General features: G+C 43.3%; 1 protein-coding gene across 3 annotated transcripts in view; it reads right to left on the bottom strand.

The window, feature by feature from the left end:
* Positions 1-6,025, bottom strand: part of LOC128697036 (SMC5-SMC6 complex localization factor protein 1) — a 143,029-nt gene extending 137,004 nt beyond the window's left edge. For 2 of the 3 annotated variants that reach the window (XM_070095266.1, XM_070095268.1), the window contains exon 1: positions 5,913-6,025. The gene's annotated coding sequence lies outside the window, so the exon portion shown is untranslated. Of the gene's footprint in view, positions 1-5,673; positions 5,813-5,912 lie in introns of all 3 variants that reach the window. The other variant, XM_070095267.1, reaches the window with a different exon arrangement.
* Between the last annotated feature and the right edge of the window lie 17,782 nt (positions 6,026-23,807).

The following is a 23,807-nucleotide window of genomic DNA, read 5'->3' as shown; positions in this document are numbered from 1 at the left end:
CATTTTTACAATAATGCAGTTGTCTGCATACCAGTAAATTTTGTATTTTTTTGTATGAATAAAAAATCAAAATAGAAAGCAATAATAATATAAGAGGGGCCTAGAGATGTGACTAATGAACAGAGGATATGTTATTTTAGTGCCAAGAATGTCTACCTTGTTTATTCTGGACCCTATTTTGAAATTGGCATCTTTTTTAATTTGCGTGAAATTGGCCAAATTGCCAATTTCTGACCACTATATTGGGTAGTTCAAATGGGTAAATGGGCGGTTTCTTGTACTCAGCTGATAGATAAAATGGAGTTCTAAAGAAATAGCTATGAATTTGGTCAACTGGAACAACGGAATTGGCTGAAAACAGGGCTCAAAGTCTGCGAAATCGCCGATACGCATATGTTGCCAAGACCGCTAATTTCACGGGAGCGTAATTCCTTGAGTTTTCTACCAAATTTCGAAACTTTGGTGTCATTACCATCGGGAAAAGATTCTCTATCATTTCATGAGAATTTTTTTTTTTTTTTCAAAAATTTATCGACATAGAATGACAGTTTCAGAAAGGGGCCTGCGACAGTCAAAGGGTTAAAGGTGAACATATACAACCGATGTTGGGAAACACATTCTATGCTTCTACCCTCGCTGGGAATAAAATCCAGACCCTCACCATGTGAAGCGAGAGCTTTAGTCACCAGGCCACGGGGCACCGTGTTGTAAATATAATAAATTTAATACAGTGGACCCTCAACCAAGGATGGCATCGTCTAACGTTAAATCCGACTAGCGATACATTTTAACGCAAAAATTTTGCCTCGACCAACACGATTTGTTCCGTTCGAGACACGTCCACTTGTGGCCAGTGTTTACAAGCCAGCCAGCCACCGCGGTCCCATCCAAACATACAATCAGAACATTTCATATTATCACAGCGTTTTTAGTGATTGCACCTGCAAAATAAGTCACCATGGGCCCCAAGAAAGCTTCTAGTGCCAACCCTACAGCAAAAAGGGTGAGAATTACTATGGATATGAAGAAAGAGATCATTGCTAAGTATGAAAGCGGAGTGCGTGTCTCCGAGCTGGCCAGGTTGTACACAAAACCCCAATCAACCATCGCTACTATTGTGGCCAAGAAAACGGCAATCAAGGAAGCTGTTCTTGCCAAAGGTGCAACTAAGTTTTCTAAACTGAGATCGTAAGTGATAGAAGATGTTGAAAGACTGTTATTGGCGTGGATAAACGAAAAACAGATAGCAGGAGATAGCATCTCTCAAGCGATCATATGTAAAAAGGCTAAGAAGTTGCATGACGATTTAATTAGAAAAATGCCTGCAACTAGTGGTGATGTGAGTGAATTTAAGGCCAGCAAAGGTTGGTTTGAGAGATTTAAGAATCGTAGTGGCATATATAGTGTGATAAGGCATGGTGAGGCTGCCAGTTCGGACCAAAAAGCAGCTGAAAAATATGTGCAGGAATTCAAGGAGTACATAGACAGTGAAGAACTGAAACCTGAACAAGTGATTAATTGTGACACTGACAATGTTGTGAAACACTTTAGTAATGTCATAAAGGAACAGGAGGTACAGGCCTCTATGGACAGATATGTTGTGCAACAGAGGTCCAGTGACTCTCAAGCTGGTCCTAGTGGCATTAAAAGAAGAAGGGAAGTAACCCCGGAAAAGGACTTGACACCTCAAGTCCTAATGGAAGGGGATTCCCCTTCTAAACACTAACACCATCCACACTCTTTCCTCCTCCCATCCCATCAATCATCACCAAATCTTCAATAAAGGTAAGTGTCATGTAATTGTACATGTCTTCTTCAGTATGTATTAAAATTAATATTTCATGTGGTAGAAATGTTTTTTCAATACTTTTGGGTGTCTTGCACGGATTAATTTGATTTCCATTATTTCTTATGGGGAAAATGAACTCGACTAACGATAATTTTGATTAACGATGAGCTCTCAGGAACAGATTAATATCGTTGGTTGAGGGTCCACTGTATTATATATTTATTACCAAAGTATCCTTGGTAATTATGCACCTTAAATCTTCACTAAATCATTTTAAACATAACTATTTACACCTTTGAAAATCATTACTAGAACCCCAGTGGAAATAAGCCACTCTCAGTCAGACTTTTTTTCTGGGTTTTCCTAAGTGATTTACACATATGTTACTATGCATAATAATTTGTGTAACTGTATGCATATGTATTTGTACCTGAATAAACTTACTAACTTATTTATATTGAAAAACTAATATCCCATAAATGCAAACATAGCGAGAGAGTAGCAGCAAATGTAGGTTATGTTAGGTTAGGGTTAGGGTTGGGTTGGGTTGGGTTGGGTTGGGTTGGGTTGGGTTGGGTTGGGTTGGGTTGGGTTGGGTTGGGTTGGGTTGGGTTGGGTTGGGTTGGGTTGGCTAGGCTAGGCTTGGTTAAACTAGGTTTGGTTTGGCTAGGCTAGGTTTGGTTAAACTAGGTTTGGTTTGGCTAGGCTAGGTTAGGCTAGGTTAGGCTAGGCTTTGGTTTGGTTAAACTAGGCTTGGCTTGGCTTGGCTTGGCTTGGTTTGGTTTGGTTTGGTTTGGTTTGGTTATGCTAGGATAGGCTAGGATAGGTTTGGTTTGGCTTGGTTTGGTTTGGTTTGGTTTGGTTTGGTTTGGTTTGGTTTGGTTAGGCTAGGCTAGGATTGGTTTGGTTTGGTTAGGTTAAGATAAGATAAGACAAGGTTTGTCAGGAAACAGAACAAGTGTTTCCTGACGAGGGTCTTAGCTATATGATGACCCACATTCAATTCAATTCAATTCAAGTTTATTCTCTATAAGGGTTACAATGTGTGGTTTACAGGTTTTGGGTATTGTGTGGTTTACATGTTATAAAATACTAATTACAGAGGGGGCCACTAGGACACCTAGCATGGCTAGGCATTTTGGGCAGACTTAGATTAATTCTTAACATTAAATCCTTACAGATTATGGTATTAAGGCTAAGTGACTACATCATAATTTGTGAGTTTAGCAATGTGAATGCTTTTGTTTTGGCACAATATAAAGTGTCTATATTGGAGTATCAAAGGCAAACTTATGACTAGTTAGGATTTATTATTTTAAGATTAAGATTAGTATTTCTGGGTTTATAGTCAGTGGGTGAGTGAGTGTAATTGTGAACCACCAGGTGGTTATCATGTAGTTAGTTGTCGGGGTGGATCAGGGAGATAAGATGTTTTCTAACTGTAGTTTTGAAAGTGATGAATGTGTCTGCAGTTCTAGAGTTTTCAGGTAGGGTGTTCCAGATTTTAGGTCCTTTGAAATACACTGAATTTTTGTAAAGGTTTAGTTGAACACGGTGATTGTCATAGAGATGTTTGTGTCTGGTGTTATGCCTGTGGATCCTGTCACAACTATCAAGAAAGCATTTTAGGTCAAGGTTAATATTGGAATTTAAGGTCCTGTAGATATAGATTGCACAGTAGTAAGTGTAGATGTTCTGAACAGGGAGTAAGTTTAGATCTGTTAAGAGTGGGGGGGGGGTGTTGCCAGGGATGGGATTTAGTGATTATTCTTACTGCGGCTTTTTGTTGGGTTAGTATTGGCTTTAGGTGTGTTGCTGCAGTTGAACCCCAAGCACAGATAGTATAGGTGAGGTATGGATATATAAGTGAATGGTATAGTGTGAGAAGGGCAGTTTGTGGCACATAGTATCATATCTTGGAGAGGATCCCCACCGTTTTGGATACTTTTTATGTTATGTGTTGGATATGGGTGCTGAAATTTAGGTTGTTGTCGAGGTATAGGCCAAGGAATTTGCCCTCATTATGTCTGGCAATCAGAATGTTGTCGATCTTAATGTTAAGTTGCGCAACACCTGCTCTGCTACCAAACATAATATTACAGGTTTTGCCAGTGTTAAGTGTAAGTTTATTGGCTGTCATCCAAGTCGATATTTTGATCAGCTCCTCGTTAACAATGGTGTTGAGGGTGGCAAGATTAGGGTGGGAGATGACATAAGTCGTGTCATCAGCAAAGAGAATGGGCTTCAGGTGTTGGGATATGTTTGGAAGATCATTGATGTAAATGAGGAAGAGCAGGGGACCAAGGACACTTCCCTGCGGAACTCCAGTATCAGGTGGCCGTGTTGTTGATGCTGTGTCTTTAATGGTGACATACTGATACCTATTAGAAAGGTAGGATTTAAAATATGCAAACTCATGGCCTCTTATACCATAATGGTCAAATTTGTGGAGTAGGATGCCATGGTCTACTGTGTCAAACGCTTTTCTTAGGTCAATAAAAATTCCTAGCGGATATTCCTTATTTTCCAATGCTGTGTATTATTATTATTATAATCAAGGGGGAAGCGCTAAACCCGGAGGATTATACAGTGCCTAGGGGGGATGTGGAAGGCATTCAGGCTTAATTCGGTCAATGCTGTGTAAAGCAGGTCTAACATTTTTATAATTGCATCATTAGTGCTTTTATTTTTCCTGAATCCAAATTGGCAGGGGTTGAGTATGTTTTGTGATGTTATAAATGAATATAGTCTCCTGTGCACGAGTTTCTCGAAGATTTTGGATAGCAATGGTAAGTTTGATATTGGCCTATAGTTGTTTACATCTGTAGGGTCACCACCTTTATGTATTGGTGTAACCCTTGCTGTCTTGAGTAGTGTCGGGAAAGTGCTAGTTTCTAGTGACTTGTTAAAAAGTAATGTAATAGCATGTGAAAGGACATGGGCTGCTCGCTTGTACAATAATGGTGGGACATGAGACAGATTCCCTTAGTTATTTTTAAGTGACTTTATAATCTCGGTGACTTCCGTGGGCTCAGTTGGTACAAGATAGAAAGAATTTGGGAAATTCCCATCTGGGCAGTTCCCGGCATGGGCATTGGTACGTGGGATTTTACTGGCGAGATTAGATCCTATGTTTGAGAAGAAGTTGTTTATCAGTGGGTTGCAGTGGTGTTTCATGAAGTTTAGTTAGAACAATATTCTTGTTTTTTTTCAGTTTGTGGGTCCCTAGAATCTGGGAAAGTGTTTTCCAGGTCTGTTTTATATCTCCTCTTGTGTCAGTGAATCTGCTGGAGTAGTATAGTTGTTTGGCTTTCTTTATTAATTTGGTGAGGACTGTTGAATATTGTTTAAGAATAGTATCTTTGTGTATTAAGCCCTGTCTATACTGCTTTTCATATTGGTATGTCTTATCAATGGATTTCAGAATGGTGCTGGTTAGCCATGGGCAACCAAGCCGTTTATTCGTGATCTGTTTCGATTTTATAAAACAATGTTTGTTGTATAGTCTAAGTAATTTGTTAAGAAAAATGTCTGTCCTGTCATTAATACCATTGGCCTTGGAGAATTCTGTAGTCCAGTCAACAGTCTCTAGGTCAGCTGTGAACTTCCTTATTGAGGCCTCATCATGGAGTCTAAATGAAACTTTGTTGTATTCAAGTGGTGGTTTACTAATGTTTGTTAAGAGGAAGGTTCCTCCATAAGAATGGAGGAACACTGCTGAAGACTTACTGGCCCATACACTCAGGTCCTTATGAGAGCTTTTGGTTATCTGACTGAGGCCTTCCGCTGGCTTACCCCTCCACTTCAAAAATTAGTTTTATTAACCCAAATAGGAAGTTACATTAATGCAGGCAAGCACTCAACCCGTAGAGGTTATACAGTACCTGCTGGGAACAAGAGACTCTCAGGTTAGTTCCAAGGAAGGCAAGGCTAGATCCAGTTCCTTGGATCAAGATCCCATGAGTGTCATCAGCGTCAGGTGTTACAAGTTTGAATAATTTGAACTGGTCACTAACGTGGCTTCTGAAAAAAAAAAAAACTTCTAAAACTATATCACATATATTTAAGAGTTAATTATCAATCAGCAGATCCTACAGTAACCACATAATGTAATTAAACTTACCTATACACGTGTAATATTCTGGTAAAATACAGAGTAATGTGAGAGCAGTAACATGCGTCCTTGTGTTTGATGTTATAGTCACTTGATGAAGCAGCACCGTAATGAACCCTCACAACCTGGTCTACCATAACACCCGTTATGTACCTCTGTAATGTTGACCTACAGTACCTGGACCCGTTATGTACCTCTGTAATGTTGACCTACAGTCCCTGGACCCGTTATGTACCTCTGTAATGTTGAGGTACAGTCCCTGGACCCGTTATGTACCACTGTAATGTTGACCTACAGTCCCTGGACCCGTTATGTACCTCTGTAATGTTGACCTACAGTCCCTGGACCCGTTATGTACCACTGTAATGTTGACCTACAGTCCCTGGACCCGTTATGTACCTCTGTAATGTTGACCTACAGTCCCTGGACCCGTTATGTACCTCTATAATGTTGAGGTACAGTCCCTGGACCCGTTATGTACCTCTGTAATGTTGACCTACAGTCCCTGGACCCGTTATGTACCTCTGTAATGTTGAGGTACAGTCCCTGGACCCGTTATGTACCACTGTAATGTTGACCTACAGTCCCTGGACCCGTTATGTACCTCTGTAATGTTGACCTACAGTCCCTGGACCCGTTATGTACAATGTGTTGACCTACAGTCCCTGGACCCGTTATGTACCTCTGTAATGTTGACCTACAGTCCCTGGACCCGTTATGTACCTCTGTAATGTTGACCTACAGTCCCTGGACCCGTTATGTACCTCTGTAATGTTGACCTACAGTCCCTGGACCCGTTATGTACCTCTGTAATGTTGACCTACAGTCCCTGGACCCGTTATGTACCTCTGTAATGTTGACCTACAGTCCCTGGACCCGTTATGTACCTCTGTAATGTTGAGGTACAGTCCCTGGACCCGTTATGTACCTCTGTAATGTTGAGGTACAGTCCCAGGACCCGTTATGTACCTCTGTAATGTTGAGGTACAGTCCCTGGACCCGTTATGTACCTCTGTAATGTTGACCTACAGTCCCTGGACCCGTTATGTACCTCTGTAATGTTGACCTACAGTCCCTGGACCCGTTATGTACCTCTGTAATGTTGACCTACAGTCCCTGGACCCGTTATGTACCTCTGTAATGTTGACCTACAGTCCCTGGACCCGTTATGTACCTCTGTAATGTTGACCTACAGTCCCTGGACCTCTGTTATGTACCTCTGTAATGTTGACCTACAGTCCCTGGACCCGTTATGTACCTCTGTAATGTTGACCTACAGTCCCTGGACCCGTTATGTACCTCTGTAATGTTGACCTACAGTCCCTTATGGTAATGTTGACCCAGTTATGTACCTCTGTAATGTTGACCTACAGTCCCTGGACCCGTTATGTACCACTGTAATGTTGACCTACAGTCCCTGGACCCGTTATGTACCTCTGTAATACCTACAGTCCCTGGACCCGTTATGTACCTCTGTAATGTTGAGACCCGTACAGTCCCTGGACCCGTTATGTGCCTCTGTAATGTTGAGGTACAGTCCCTGGACAGGTTATGAACCTCTGTAATGTTGAGATACAGTCCCTGGACCCGTTATGTACCTCTGTAATGTTGAGGTACAGTCCCTGTTGACCTACAGTCCCTGGTTATGTACCTCTGTAATGTTGATACAGTCCCTGAACCCGTTATGTACCTCTGTAATGTTGACCTACAGTCCCTGGACCCGTTATGTACCTCTGTAATGTTGACCTACAGTCCCTGGACCCGTTATGTACCTCTGTAATGTTGACCTACAGTCCCTGGACCCATTATGTACCTCTGTAATGTTGACCTACAGCCCCTGGACCCGTTATGTACCTCTGTAATGTTGACCTACAGTCCCTGGACCCGTTATGTACCTCTGTAATGTTGACCTACAGTCCCTGGACCCGTTATGTACCTCTGTAATGTTGACCTACAGTCCCTGGACCCGTTATGTACCTCTGTAATGTTGACCTACAGTCCCTGGACCCGTTATGTACCTCTGTAATGTTGAGGTACAGTCCCTGGACCCGTTATGTACCTCTGTAATGTTGACCTACAGTCCCTGGACCCGTTATGTACCTCTGTAATGTTGACCTACAGTCCCTGGACCCGTTATGTACCTCTGTAATGTTGAGGTACAGTCCCTGGACCCATTATGTACCTCTGTAATGTTGACCTACAGTCCCTGGACCCGTTATGTACCTCTGTAATGTTGACATACAGTCCCTGGACCCGTTATGTACCTCTGTAATGTTGACCTACAGTCCCTGGACCCGTTATGTACCTTTATAATGTTGAGATATAGTCCCTGGACCCATTATGTACCTCTGTAATATTGAGGTACAGTCCCTGGACCCGTTATGTACCTCCCATTATGTACCTCTGTAATGTTGATTATGTACCTCTGTAATGTTGAGGTACAGTCCCTGGACCCATTATGTACCTCTGTAATGTTGAGGTACAGTCCCTGGACCCATTATGTACCTCTGTAATGTTGACCTACAGTCCCTGGACCCGTTATGTACCTCTGTAATGTTGAGATACAGTCCCTGGACCCGTTATGTACCTCTGTAATGTTGAGGTACAGTCCCTGGACCCCTTATGTACCTCTGTAATGTTGAGATACAGTCCCTGGACCCATTATGTACCTCTGTAATGTTGAGATACAGTCCCTGGACCCATTATGTACCTCTGTAATGTTGAGGTACAGTCCCTGGACCCGTTATGTACCTCTGATACTGTTATGTACCACTTGATACTGGAGTTCCGCAGGGAAGTGTCCTTGGTCCCCTGCTCTTCCTCATATACATCAAAGATCTTCCAAACGTATCTCAACACCTGAACCCCATTCTCTTTGCTGACGACACGACTTATGTCATCTCTCACCCTAATCTTGCCACCCTCAACACCATTGTTAATGAGGAGCTGATCAAAATATCGACTTGGATGACAGCCAATAAACTTACGCTTAACACTGACAAAACCTACTATATTATGTTTGGTAGCAGAGCAGGAGATGCGCAAATTAACATTAAGATCGACAACACTCTAATTGCCAGGCATAATGAGGGCAAATTCCTAGGCCTATACCTCGACAACAACCTGAACTTCAGCACCCATATCCAACATATAACCAAAAAAGTATCCAAAACGGTTGGGATCCTCTCCAAGATACGATACTACGTGCCGCAAACTGCCCTTCTCACACTATACCATTCACTTATGTATCCATACCTCACCTATGCTATCTGTGCTTGGGGATCAACTGCAGCAACACATCTAAAGACAATAATAACCCAACAAAAAGCCGCAGTAAGAATAATCACTAAATCCCATCCCTGGCAACACCCCCACCCACTCTTCATAGATCTAAACTTACTCCCTGTTCAGAACATCCACACTTACTACTGTGCAATCTACATCTACAGGACCTTAAACTCCAATATTAACCTTGACCTAAAACGCTTTCTTGATAGTTGTGACAGAATCCACAGGCATAACACCAGACACAAACATCTCTATGACATTCCCCGTGTCCGACTAAACCTTTACAAAAATTCAATGTATGTCAAAGGTCCTAAAATCTGGAACACCCTACCTGAGAACTCTAAAACTGCAGACACATTCATCACCTTCAAAACTACCATCAGAAAACATCTTATCTCCCTGATACACCCTGTCAACTAACTACACGAATACCACCTGGTGGTTCACACTTACACTCACTCACCCATTTGACCATAAACAGAAATATCAATCTCAATCTCAAAATAATGAATCTTAACTAGTCATAAGTTGGCCTGTGATACTCCAATGCTGAAACTATGTATTGTGCGATAACAAAAGCATTCACATTGCTAAACTCACAAACTAGTATTTAGTCACTTAGCCATAATACCAACTTACCTCATAATTTTGTAACATTTTAAACTTAAGATTTAATATAAGTCTGCCCGAAATGTCTAGCCATGCTAGGTGTTCTAGTGGTACACTCTGTAATTATTATTTTACTACATGTAAACCACACAATAACCAAATTCTGTAAACTCAGCTTTGTAATCCTTATGGAGAATAAACTTTGAATTGAATTTGTAATGCTGAGCTACAGTCCCTGGACCCATTATGTATCTCTGTAATGTTGAGGTACAGTCCCTGGACCCGTTATGTACCTCTGTAATGTTGAGGTACAGTCCCTGGACCCATTATGTACCTCTGTAATGTTGAGGTACAGTCCCTGGACCCATTATGTACCTCTGTAATGTTGAGGTACAGTCACTGGACCCATTATGTACCTCTGTATTGTTGAGGTACAGTCCCTGGACCCATTATGTACCTCTGTAATGTTGAGGTACAGTCCCTGGACCCATTATGTACCTCTGTAATGTTGAGGTACAGTCCCTGGACCCGTTATGTACCTCTGTAATGTTGAGGTACAATCCCTGGACCCATTATGTACATCTGTAATGTTGAGGTACATTCCCTGGACCCATTATGTACCTCTGTAATCTTTTGACTACCACAGGATGGTTATGGTGTGACTACCACCCATAGGATGGGTATGGTGTGACTACCACCCACAGGATGGGTATGGTGTGACTACAACCCACAGGATGGGTATGGTGTGACTACCACCCATAGAATGGGTATGGCGTGACTACCACCCACAGGATGGGTATGGTGTGACTACCACCCAGTTAGTTTAATATGTTTATTATGCACCACATACCCATCCAGTGGGTGGTAGTCAAAAGATTACAGAGGTACATAATGGGTCCAGGGACTGGGCCTCAAAGTTTTGATAGCTGAGCAAGTTACAGAGGTAATGAATTCACAATTTACAAAGGTAATGAACTCACAATTTACAAAGGTAATGAACTCCAGGTAGGTCTAGTCACAATCATGACAAGTTACAAAGGTATTTACAGATTACAGAGGTACACAATGGGTCCAGGGACCGGGCTCCAAAGTTTTGATGGCTGAACTAGGTACAAGGTAATGAACTCACAAGTTACAAAGGTAATGAACTCACAAGTTACAAAGGTAATGAATACTGTAAGAATGGTTACTTACGTTTATACATGGCTGCAATCATGAACAAATTTTAGAGTAATGAGCAATTCACACTTCCACACCCGGTCACAACTGTAGTGAGTTATTGGTGCAAATATTGATTGTTGAGTCTCTCTCTCTCTCTCTCACACACACACACACATACAAATTCATACACACACACACATAATCACACACACACACACACACACACACACACACACACACACACACACACACACACACACACACACACACACACATACACAAACTCATACACACACACGCACACACACTCATACACACACACACACTCATACACACACACACTCATACTCACACACACACACACACACACACACACACACACACACACACACACACACACACACACACACACACACACACACACACACACACACACACACTCATACACATACACACAAACACACACATAGACTCAGAAGTGTCCTTGTTTGCAGATGATGTGAAGTTAATGAGAAGAATCGAATCGGACGAGGATCAGGCAGGACTACAAAGAGACCTGGACAGGCTACAAGCCTGGTCCAGCAACTGGCTCCTTGAATTTAACCCTGCCAAATGCAAAGTCATGAAGATTGGGGAAGGGCAAAGAAGACCGCAGACACAATATAGTTTAGATGGCCAAAGACTGCAAACCTCACTCAAGGAAAAAGATCTGGGGGTGAGTATAACACCGAGCATATCTCCTGAGGCGCACATCAATCAGATAACTGCTGCAGCATACGGGCGCCTGGCAAACCTACGGATAGCGTTCCGATACCTCAGTAAGGATTCGTTTAAGACTCTGTACACCATCTACGTCAGGCCCATACTGGAGTATGCAGCACCAGTTTGGAATCCACACCTAGTCAAGCACGTCAAGAAATTAGAGAAAGTGCAAAGGTTTGCAACAAGACTAGTCCCAGAGCTACGGGGATTGTCCTATGAAGAAAGGTTGAGGGAAATCGGCCTGACGACACTGGAGGCCAGGAGGGTCAGGGGAGACATGATAACGACATATAAAATACTGCGCGGAATAGACGAGGTGGACAAAGACGGGATGTTCCAGAGATGGGACACAGACACAAGAGGTCACAATTGGAAGTTGAAGGCTCAGATGAATCAAAGGGATGTTAGGAAGTATTTCTTCAGTCATAGAGTAGTCAGGCCATGGAATAGCCTAGAAAGTGATGTGGTGGAGGCAGGAACCATACATAGTTTTAAGGCGAGGTATGATAGAGCTCATGGGGCAGGGAGCGAGAGGACCTAGTAGCAATCAGCGAAGAGGCGGGGCCAGGAGCTGTGAGTCGACCCCTGCAACCACAAATAGGTGAGTACAAATAGGTGAGTACACACACACACACCCACAGGATGGGTATTGTGTGACTACCACCCACAGGATGGGTATGGTGTGACTACCACCCACAGGATGGGTATGGTGTGACTACCACCCACAGGATGGGTATGGTGTGACTACCTGGAGTTTACCTGGAGAGAGTTTCGGGGGTCAACGCCCCCGCGGCCCGGTCTGTGACCAGGCCTCCTGGTGGATCAGCGCCTGATCAACCAGGCTGTTGCTGCTGGCTGCACGCAAACCAACGTACGAGCCACAGCCCGGCTGATCAGGAACTGACTTTAGGTGCTTGTCCAGTGCCAGCTTGAAGACTGCCAGGGGTCTGTTGGTAATCCCCCTTATGTGTGCTGGGAGGCAGTTGAACAGTCTCGGGCCCCTGACACTTATTGTATGGTCTCTTAACGTGCTAGTGACACCCCTGCTTTTCATTGGGGGGATGGTGCATCGTCTGCCAAGTCTTTTGCTTTCGTAGTGAGTGATTTTCGTGTGCAAGTTCAGTACTAGTCCCTCTAGGATTTTCCAGGTGTATATAATCATGTATCTCTCCCTCCTGCGTTCCAGGGAATACAGGTTTAGAAACCTCAAGCGCTCCCAGTAATTGAGGTGTTTTATCTCCGTTATGCGCGCCGTGAAAGTTCTCTGTACATTTTCTAGGTCGGCAATTTCACCTGCCTTGAAAGGTGCTGTTAGAGTGCAGCAATATTCCAGCCTAGATAGAACAAGTGACCTGAAGAGTGTCATCATGGGCTTGGCCTCCCTAGTTTTGAAGGTTCTCATTATCCATCCTGTCATTTTTCTAGCAGCTGCGATTGATACAATGTTATGGTCCTTGAAGGTGAGATCCTCCGACATAATCACTCCCAGGTCTTTGACGTTGGTGTTTCGCTCTATTTTGTGGCCAGAATTTGTTTTGTACTCTGATGAAGATTTAATTTCCTCATGTTTACCATATCTGAGTAATTGAAATTTCTCATCGTTGAACTTCATATTGTTTTCTGCAGCCCACTGAAAGATTTGGTTGATGTCCGCCTGGAGCCTTGCAGTGTCTGCAATGGAGGACACTGTCATGCAGATTCGGGTGTCATCTGCAAAGGAAGACACGGTGCTGTGGCTGACATCCTTGTCTATGTCGGATATGAGGATGAGGAACAAGATGGGAGCTAGTACTGTGCCTTGTGGAACAGAGCTTTTCACCGTAGCTGCCTCGGACTTTACTCTGTTGACGACTACTCTCTGTGTTCTGTTAGTGAGGAAATTATAGATCCATCGACCGACTTTTCCTGTTATTCCTTTAGCGCGCATTTTGTGCGCTATTACGCCATGGTCACACTTGTCGAAGGCTTTTGCAAAGTCTGTATATATTACATCTGCATTCTTTTTGTCTTCTAGTGCATTTAGGACCTTGTCGTAGTGATCCAGTAGTTGAGACAGACAGGAGCGACCTGTTCTAAACCCATGTTGCCCTGGGTTGTGTAACTGATGGGTTTCTAGATGGGTGGTGATCTTGCTTCTTAGGACCCTTTCAAAGATTTTTATGATATGGGATGTTAGTGACTACCACCCACAGGATGAGTATGGTGTGACTACCACCCACAGGATGGGTATGGTGTGACTACTACCCACAGGATGGGTATGGTGTGACTACTACCCACAGGATGGGTATGGTGTGACTCACCCACAGGATGGGTATGGTGTGACTACCACCCACAGGATGGGTATGGTGTGACTACCACCCACAGGATGGGTATGGTGTGACTACCACCCACAGGATGGGTATGGTGTGACTACTACCCACAGGATGGGTATGGTGTGACTACCACCCACAGGATGGGTATGGTGTGACTACCACCCACAGGATGGGTATGGTGTGACTACCACCCACAGGATGGGTATGGTGTGACTACCACCCACAGGATGGGTATGGTGTGACTACTACCCACAGGATGGGTATGGTGTGACTACCACCCACAGGATGGGTATGGTGTGACTACCACCCACAGGATGGGTATGGTGTGACTACCACCCACAGGATGGGTATGGTGTGACTACCACCCACAGGATGGGTATGGTGTGACTACTACCCACAGGATGGGTATGGTGTGACTACCACCCACAGGATGGGTATGGTGTGACTACCACCCACAGGATGGGTATGGTGTGACTACCACCCACAGGATGGGTATGGTGTGACTACTACCCACAGGATGGGTATGGTGTGACTACCACCCACAGGATGGGTATGGTGTGACTACCACCCACAGGATGGGTATGGTGTGACTACCACCCACAGGATGGGTATGGTGTGACTACCACCCACAGGATGTGTATGGTGTGACTACCACCCACAGGATGGGTATGGTGTGACTACCACCCACAGGATGGGTATGGTGTGACTACCACCCACAGGATGGGTATGGGCTACATAATTATCATATTAAACTAAGGATTAATGATTTTATTTCTTTGCATAGTTTACCATGTGTAATTACAATACTGATTTGCTAAGTACAAAGAAAACTACTGTCATGCCGGAGCATTTCGACCAGAAAAGTATCAATATAATAATAATAATAATAATAATAATAATAATAATAATAATAATAATATTTATTTCTACAAGTACATGTACAAGGTATACAGACCATAGCTGATATCAATGACATTGTGGAAAATACTGTATATATTTTCCAGAAATTCAGTATTTATATGTAAATAGATGGCCATACTGTATTTAATAATATTTATGTCATAGAAAACAGAAAGCCTGTGTCTGCGCAGACGAGACTCACCATCTTGGTTTTGAATTGGATACAATGTTAGTGTAATGGGAAGGAATTTTCGTGCTCTAGCGGTTAAAATTGTGCTGACACCTCTCAAATAGGAGGCGAAATTGTTGGACATGCATTTCTGCATAACTTGAGATATCAGACGACTGGACAAGAGAGCTCCAGGAACCTCAGATAAGCTCTCTAGATTTGTGTGTAATTCTGGCCAGCATTATTTTCATAGATTTAGTTAGAGTGAGGTTTTCTGAGTATGATACACATTAATCTCCAGTGAAATTGGTGAGTGATATTAAGATATATTTTCCTTCTGTTATGTAATTGTGTATATATATAACCATTTATTATTTTTAATATACAGTCCACAAATTTATATATTTACCAGTATTCCTGGTGTATGTATATTTCATTTAATTAATAGGTCCAGAGCAACTTGTGGTTATGACAGTGGTAGGTATCGAAGGAGAGAGTTTACCTGGAGAGAGTTTCGGGGGTCAACGCCCCCGCGGCCCGGTCTGTGACCAGGCCTCCTGGTGGATCAGCGCCTGATCAACCAGGCTGTTGCTGCTGGCTGCACGCAAACCAACGTACGAGCCACAGCCCGGCTGATCAGGAACTGCCTTTAGGTGCTTGTCCAGTGCCAGCTTGAAGACTGCCAGGGGTCTGTTGGTAATCCCCCTTATGTGTGCTGGGAGGCAGTTGAACAGTCTCGGTCCCCTGACACTTATTGTATGGTCTCTTAACGTGCTAGTGACACCCCTGCTTTTCATTGGGGGGATGGTGCATCGTCTGCCAAGTCTTTTGCTTTCGTAGTGAGTGATTTTCGTGTGCAAGTTCGGTACTAGTCCCTCTAGGATTTTCCAGGTGTATATAATCATGTATCTCTCCCTCCTGCGTTCCAGGGAATACAGGTTTAGAAACCTCAAGCGCTCCCAGTAATTGAGGTGTTTTATCTCCGTTATGCGCGCCGTGAAAGTTCTCTGTACATTTTCTAGGTCGGCAATTTCACCTGCCTTGAAAGGTGCTGTTAGAGTGCAGCAATATTCCAGCCTAGATAGAACAAGTGACCTGAAGAGTGTCATCATGGGCTTGGCCTCCCTAGTTTTGAAGGTTCTCATTATCCATCCTGTCATTTTTCTAGCAGATGCGATTGATACAATGTTATGGTCCTTGAAGGTGAGATCCTCCAACATAATCACTCCCAGGTCTTTGACGTTGGTGTTTCGCTCTATTTTGTGGCCAGAATTTGTTTTGTACTCTGATGAAGATTTAATTTCCTCATGTTTACCATATCTGAGTAATTGAAATTTCTCATCGTTGAACTTCATATTGTTTTCTGCAGCCCACTGAAAGATTTGGTTGATGTCCGCCTGGAGCCTTGCAGTGTCTGCAATGGAAGACACTGTCATGCAGATTCGGGTGTCATCTGCAAAGGAAGACACGGTGCTGTGGCTGACATCCTTGTCTATGTCGGATATGAGGATGAGGAACAAGATGGGAGCTAGTACTGTGCCTTGTGGAACAGAGCTTTTCACCGTAGCTGCCTCGGACTTTACTCTGTTGACGACTACTCTCTGTGTTCTGTTAGTGAGGAAATTATAGATCCATCGACCAACTTTTCCTGTTATTCCTTTAGCGCGCATTTTGTGCGCTATTACGCCATGGTCACACTTGTCGAAGGCTTTTGCAAAGTCTGTATATATTACATCTGCATTCTTTTTGTCTTCTAGTGCATTTAGGACCTTGTCGTAGTGATCCAGTAGTTGAGACAGACAGGAGCGACCTGTTCTAAACCCATGTTGCCCTGGGTTGTGTAACTGATGGGTTTCTAGATGGGTGGTGATCTTGCTTCTTAGGACCCTTTCAAAGATTTTTATGATATGGGATGTTAGTGCTATTGGTCTGTAGTTCTTTGCTGTTGCTTTACTGCCCCCTTTGTGGAGTGGGGCTATGTCTGTTGTTTTTAGTAACTGAGGGACGACCCCCGTGTCCATGCTCCCTCTCCATAGGATGGAAAAGGCTCGTGATAGGGGCTTCTTGCAGTTCTTGATGAACACAGAGTTCCATGAGTCTGGCCCTGGGGCAGAGTGCATGGGCATGTCATTTATCGCCTGTTCGAAGTCATTTGGCGTCAGGATAACATCGGATAGGCTTGTGTTAATCAAATTTTGTGGCTCTCTCATAAAAAATTCATTTTGATCTTCGACTCTCAGTCTGGTTAGCGGCTTGCTAAAAACTGAGTCATATTGGGACTTGAGTAGCTCACTCATTTCCTTGCTGTCATCTGTGTAGGACCCATCTTGTTTAAGTAGGGGCCCAATACTGGACGTTGTTCTCGATTTTGATTTGGCATAGGAGAAGAAATACTTTGGGTTTCTTTCGATTTCATTTATGGCTTTTAGTTCTTCCCGCGATTCCTGACTCCTAAAGGATTCTTTTAGCTTAAGTTCGATGCTTGCTATTTCTCTGACCAGTGTCTCCCTGCGCATTTCAGATATATTGACCTCTTTTAGCCGCTCTGTTATTCTTTTCCGTCGCCTGTAAAGGGAGCGCCTGTCTCTTTCTATTTTACATCTACTCCTCCTTTTTCTTAGAGGAATAAGCCTTGTGCATACATCGAGTGCCACCGAGTTAATCTGTTCTAGGCATAAGTTTGGGTCTGTGTTGCTTAGTATATCTTCCCAGCTTATATCGGTTAGGACTTGGTTTACTTGGTCCCACTTTATGTTTTTGTTATTGAAGTTGAATTTGGTGAATGCTCCCTCGTGACTAGTCTCATTTTGTCGGTCTGGGGCTCCACGCATACATGTCTGAACCTCAATTATGTTGTGATCTGAGTATATTGTTTTTGATATGGTGACATTTCTTATCAGATCATCATTGTTAGTGAAGATGAGGTCTAGTGTATTCTCCAGTCTAGTAGGCTCTATTATTTGCTGGTTTAAATTGAATTTTGTGCAGAGATTTAAAAGCTCGTGTGAGTGTGAGTTTTCATCAGAGCTGCCTCCTGGTGTTATTACTGCAACAATATTATTTGCTATATTCCTCCATTTTAGGTGCCTTAAGTTGAAATCCCCCAGGAGCAAGATGTTGGGTGCAGGAGCTGGAAGATTTTCCAGACAGTGGTCAATTTTTAACAGCTGTTCCTGGAATTGCTGGGATGTTGCATCCGGAGGCTTGTAGACTACCACAATGACTAGGTTTTGGTTCTCGACCTTTACTGCTAAAACTTCCACTACGTCATTTGAGGCATTAAGCAGTTCTGTGCAAACAAGTGACTCTGCAATGTACAGGCCAACCCCCCCCTTTTGCCTGTTCACTCTGTCACATCTGTATAGGTTGTAACCTGGGATCCATATTTCGTTGTCCAAGTGATCCTTTATGTGGGTCTCAGTGAAAGCCGCGAACATTGCCTTTGCCTCTGCAAGCAGTCCACGGATGAAAGGTATTTTGTTGTTTATTGCTGGCTTTAGACCCTGTATATTTGCAAAGAAGAATGTTATCGGACTGGTGGTATTGTTGGTACTGGGGGGGGATTTTTTTTCCGGCATTAGTATCTGTATCTGTTGGTTTGGAGTGGAGGCCATCGACTGTGGTTCCACTCCAGGAATGACTGGATTTGGTGTACGATTTCTGCCATTTCCTGCCAGTTTTTTTTCCTTCCTGGCACTAAAAAACCTCTCCCTCTTGAGTGGCTGTGGCTACCCAGGTTTTCCCATGGCCTGGATGTTTTGTATCTTTTTGTCCCCTTTAGATGGTATGCCTGGCAATTTAAGTTATAGCACAGTCTTTCCTGTACTGAAGAGGTACACATTTCAGGGTGAAAAAGCTTACAGGAAGGGAGTTTGCATTTTCCTGTTGTCATATGGGCATGACATTTTCTAGGGTGGTCATAGTTGCATGTCCCATCTGTTTTTCCAGATTTCCCATGCCAGCAGATACCAAGTGCATAGTATGTGCACAGGCTTGGTTTCCGTTTGCCTTGGGTTTCTGTGACTGTATTCCCTGTTGGTGCATGTTTCCCTGTCTTATTCCTATCCTCCCTAGCACCAACAATGGAGCTCCCACCAGTTGTTTTTGGTAATTTATCCTCACTATTGCTATTGGAGTCCTCTTGTTTGCTATTTCCTGCGGTATTTCTAGTTTGCAATATTGGTTTTATCTTATCTTTGACTACACTTGTTTCCCTACTATGGCTCCTGTCCTCTATGAGGTCATTTATATGTATTCCTTCCTGCGTATAATTCCCGACTACCTGGACAAAATCTCCAGCTTCACCATTACTGTCTCCCAGGACAGTATCTCCAGCTTCACCATTTCTGTCTCCCAGGACAGCACCTCCAGCTTCACCATTACTGTCTCCCAGGACAGTATCTCCAGCTTCACCATTACTGTCTCCCAGGACAGCACCTCCAGCTTCACCATTACTGTCTCCCAGGACAGCACTATCAGCCCTACATTTACTGACTACCAGGACATCACCTCCAGCCTTACAGTTTGTGACTACATGGCCAGTATCAAGGGCAGTACCATTCAGCCCAGACTTTTTATGTTCCCATCTGTTGTAGAAAGCTTCCAGGTTTTCTATGAAAGCAGCTTTGATGTTATCCTCTTTTAATACCCTTGTGATTTTAGTCCACAGATTTTCCTCATTTGGGCATACCCAAAAACACTTCTCTGTTTTAATACTGCTTGTAGCTAGTTCTGGGATATCTGCACAAGGAGCGTGACACCAATTTCCACAAAAATGACAATTTATCCATGTGGAAGCCCGTTTGTTTGACTGACCACAGACTACACACAGCTTCATAATGATTTGAATGGTTGATTTACTGCAATTCTACTAGCAACCTCTTGAATATTATATTAATAACCTTAAATGAAGCTCTAGCTATTTGTATTTCTGTTTCTAACTCTTTTTGTATATTGGACAGCTTACCGTCACGTTCCTGATTTTTAATGTTTGTGTTTATAAGGGCGCCTACAAACCCATCCGTTTACAGTCTGCTTTATTGTCCAACGAAACTGTTTGAAACCAGTCCCGGGTTTGGACCAGTCAAGGGTTCGGACCAGTCAAGGGTTCGGACCAGTCGATCTGCTCTGATCAGTGGGTCACTTATTTAAAACATACTGGTCGGTGATTTGAGCTAACACATGAAGGATCTACTGGAAATTATCTACCCGAGTAATATGTGATTTGACTGATACAAAAGTATAACTTGCGTGTTGAAGAGCCGGTGATATCTGGCAGCTCCTACAATGACGTACAGTCGACCTCTTTGTTTATCAATCGCTGTATCTGGCTTTTCTATTTTTGTTTTTTCCGTCTCCACCACAATAAATGCTATATTATCACTATAGTTGACTGGTGCAAATTTTGGAGGAAGGACGCTTTTTCTGTAGTAATAATTGCTTCTCGTTGTGTATATTGCGACCGCTGGTAACTACAGGTTATATGAAATTCACAGTAACGTCTCGTATTTCAAGAAAATGAAACTAATGAAAGTCACTCCACTCCACTAAGTACCATTATAATACTGGTTAGTTGCTACTACAACACTGTATTCTGCTATTCACTGGTATCACTAGATTATATGCGAGTACACTAGCAGGCCAGGAAGATTATTAAAAACAGCTGACCTGTGGTAAGTTTCTGGCGACTTCTGGCACCTGCCTCTATAGGCTTATCACTTCATTTACAAATTCACCTGTTTTCAAATGACACTTTAGCCTTTATCATCAATATACTAGGGAGCCACTGTAGTATACACTATACACTATGTATACTCAATGCTTTCAGGGAGACTTTCTTTCCTCTGACACAAAGTTCAATTATTATTATTTTTTTCACACGGGAAACAGGCCTATGATTCCCCTCTGGCAGTAAACTCTGCGACCTAGGTGTCCCAAATTCCTACTTGTCTATGTAACATTGATAAATAATAATTATCTTTGTTATCATTTACTGTTATGTACATAACTAGTTACATTCAGATAAATGCAATTTTCCACAGACATACTACTATATAGGAAGCCACTTATGTTGAGCATTTCCCTCATATTAGGTAATTTTGTCCCAGGATGCGACCCACATCAGTCCACTAACACCCAGGTACCTGTTTTACTGATGGGTGAACATAGACAGCAGGTGTCTTAGGGAAACACGTTGTAATGCTTTCCAGCCGTACCGGGGACCCGATCTTCGGACCTCTGTGTGTGAGATGAGTGCGCTGGAGATCGACCTACGGGACGGCAATTTAGAAGGAAACGGGAGTTTTCTTCTGGGATATAAACATAAAGAAAAACTATTCCACTTAGATCAGGTTGATCCCACTCCTAAACCCCCGGCAGAGAAGTAACAGCCTCGTTGATCAGACCCTGATCCACCATGAGGCCTGGTCTCAGACTGGGCCACGGGGGGCGTTGACCCCCCGAAACCCTCTCTCCAGGTATACTCCAAAAAAGCAGACTACATCAAACAATTTCTCTCTCCCTGGTCCCATACATGGGAGTGTGTATCATTGCGTAACCACTTCTCTCACCCTGCAAACTGACACCTCCTATATTGCCTTCCTTTATCTTAGTCTGCCTTTGATTTAGCTAACAGACATGTAATCATTAGTAAACTTGCTTGAATGGATGTAAGAGGATGGGGTGGCCCGCGGCCTGATAAGTAACTATCTTGCTTCACACACTGTGTCCATGGTTCAGTCCTTGGCAAGGGTAGAAACCAGTGGCCCTACAAACACCAACAAGAAGGATAGAAACATTGGGCGTGTTTCCTTAGAAAGTTTATTCAGGTAGAGGTACACATAAATACAGTTACATAAATTATCTTACATAGCAGCATATGTGAACATTGCCTAGAATAACCCCCAAAAAGTGAAAATAATTTTTTTTTCGTGCCAGAGTATGGCTTCTGTTTTCCCAGAGGTATGATGATAATTTGTGTCTATTAACCATCTGCTGCAGGACTCTAGTTCTAGTGATAGTACATTAGCTATATCTTGTGGGTCTACCTGACACTAAGAGAACACTGTCAACTGCATACAACACTTGACACTGATAAGCATGTCATTCACATAACATTGGAACAGTAATGGACCCAGAATTCTACCTTGGGGAACCCCACAGGGGTTCCTGATTCTGTGTTGTTGATCTTAACATTTTGTTTCCTGTTGCTCAGGTAGGACTTAAACCAGTCTACAGAACCTATGCCGATAGCTTGTAAATTCTAATAAAGGCGCTGTATAATCCTACGGGTTTAGCGCTCCCCATGGTAAAAATAATAAAAATGTAGTTTTTTATGTAATATATTGTGGTTTGTCGTATCGTAGGCCTTTTGCAAGCCTATGGTTACTGTACCTATGAGATTCCCTAGTGAAATTTTAATTCTCAGGTAGTACATCAGATTAAGTTCTTACACCTGTTGTCCCGTTCACCTAGCAAGCAAGTAGGTACCTGGTGTTAGTGGACTGGTGTGGGTGGCATCCTGGGGGACAAGATTGAAGACCCCAATGGAAATAAGACTGACAGACCCTCGATGACCCACTGCTTTTCTTGGGCTATCCTGGGTCACTGACCCTCCGGAGTTAAATATCTGAATGAAATCTTATCTCCGCTGGATTAAAGGAACAAGAAGATACAGAATATCCAGGCCATGGGAAAACCTGGGTAGCCACAACCACTCTAGAGAGGTTTTTTAGCGTCAGGAAGGAAAAAAAAAAGCAGGCAGGAAATGACAGAAATCGTACACCAACTCTGATCATTTCTGGAGTAGAATCACGGTCAATGACCTCCACTCCACAACAACAGATATTAGTGCCATGAAAAAAGACCCCCCCCCCCGTCCATACCACCAGCACCACCAATTTGACGACATTCATTTTTGCAAATATACAGGATCTAAAGCCTCCAACGAACAACAATTATTATTATAATCAAAAAGAAGCGCTAAGCCACAAGGGCTATGCAGCACTGCAGGGTAGGAAAGGAAGCGAGGGTATTTGGCAGCAGAAGGGGGAAGGGGCGATCAGTAGGTTACAGAAAACAGCGGGGCAGGGGATAGTGCGGGTTAGAGGGTAGCAAGAGATCGAGGTAGAAAGGGCTGAAGGTATCATCAGAGTTTGTGAAGTCAGTTGTTGTCAAAAAGTCAATGAGAGAGTCCAGATGAAAGGTGGATCCATCAGCGAGAAGGGAAGGTAAAGAGAGAGCAGCGGAGCGAAGATGACGTTGGAGGTAAATTCTGCGTGCTCGTTGATAAAGTGGGCAGTCCAACAGAATGTGGCTGACCGATAATGGAACTCGACAATTCTCACAGAGAGGAGCAGGGCGCCTCTCCATGAGTAAGACGAGTATGGCCAATGCGGAGACGGGAGAGTGTAGTCTCCCAACCTCGGCACTGGTGACAAGAAGACAGCCAGTAACCTATACGTACTCAGTTTAATAGATTGAAGTTTGTTACCGAGTAGGGTAGACCAACGTTGTTGCCAATGGGTGTGAAGGTGGGTAGCTATTGCAGCAAAATAGTCCGTAAATGGAACACCTCTATATGAAACTGGTAGGTCATGTACTGCTGACCGCGCAGCAGTGTCTGCCTGTTCATTGCCCTGCACGTCAACATGACCAGGGACCCAACAAAAAACAATATCTTTATGCTTGGTAGAGATGCGGCGT

The sequence above is a fragment of the Cherax quadricarinatus genome, chromosome 49 (assembly GCF_038502225.1).
Source record: "Cherax quadricarinatus isolate ZL_2023a chromosome 49, ASM3850222v1, whole genome shotgun sequence".
In the NCBI taxonomy this organism is placed as follows: Eukaryota; Metazoa; Arthropoda; class Malacostraca; order Decapoda; family Parastacidae; genus Cherax; species Cherax quadricarinatus.
Note: the sequence above shows the minus strand (reverse complement) of the source record. Positions and strands in the feature narration are given on the sequence as shown.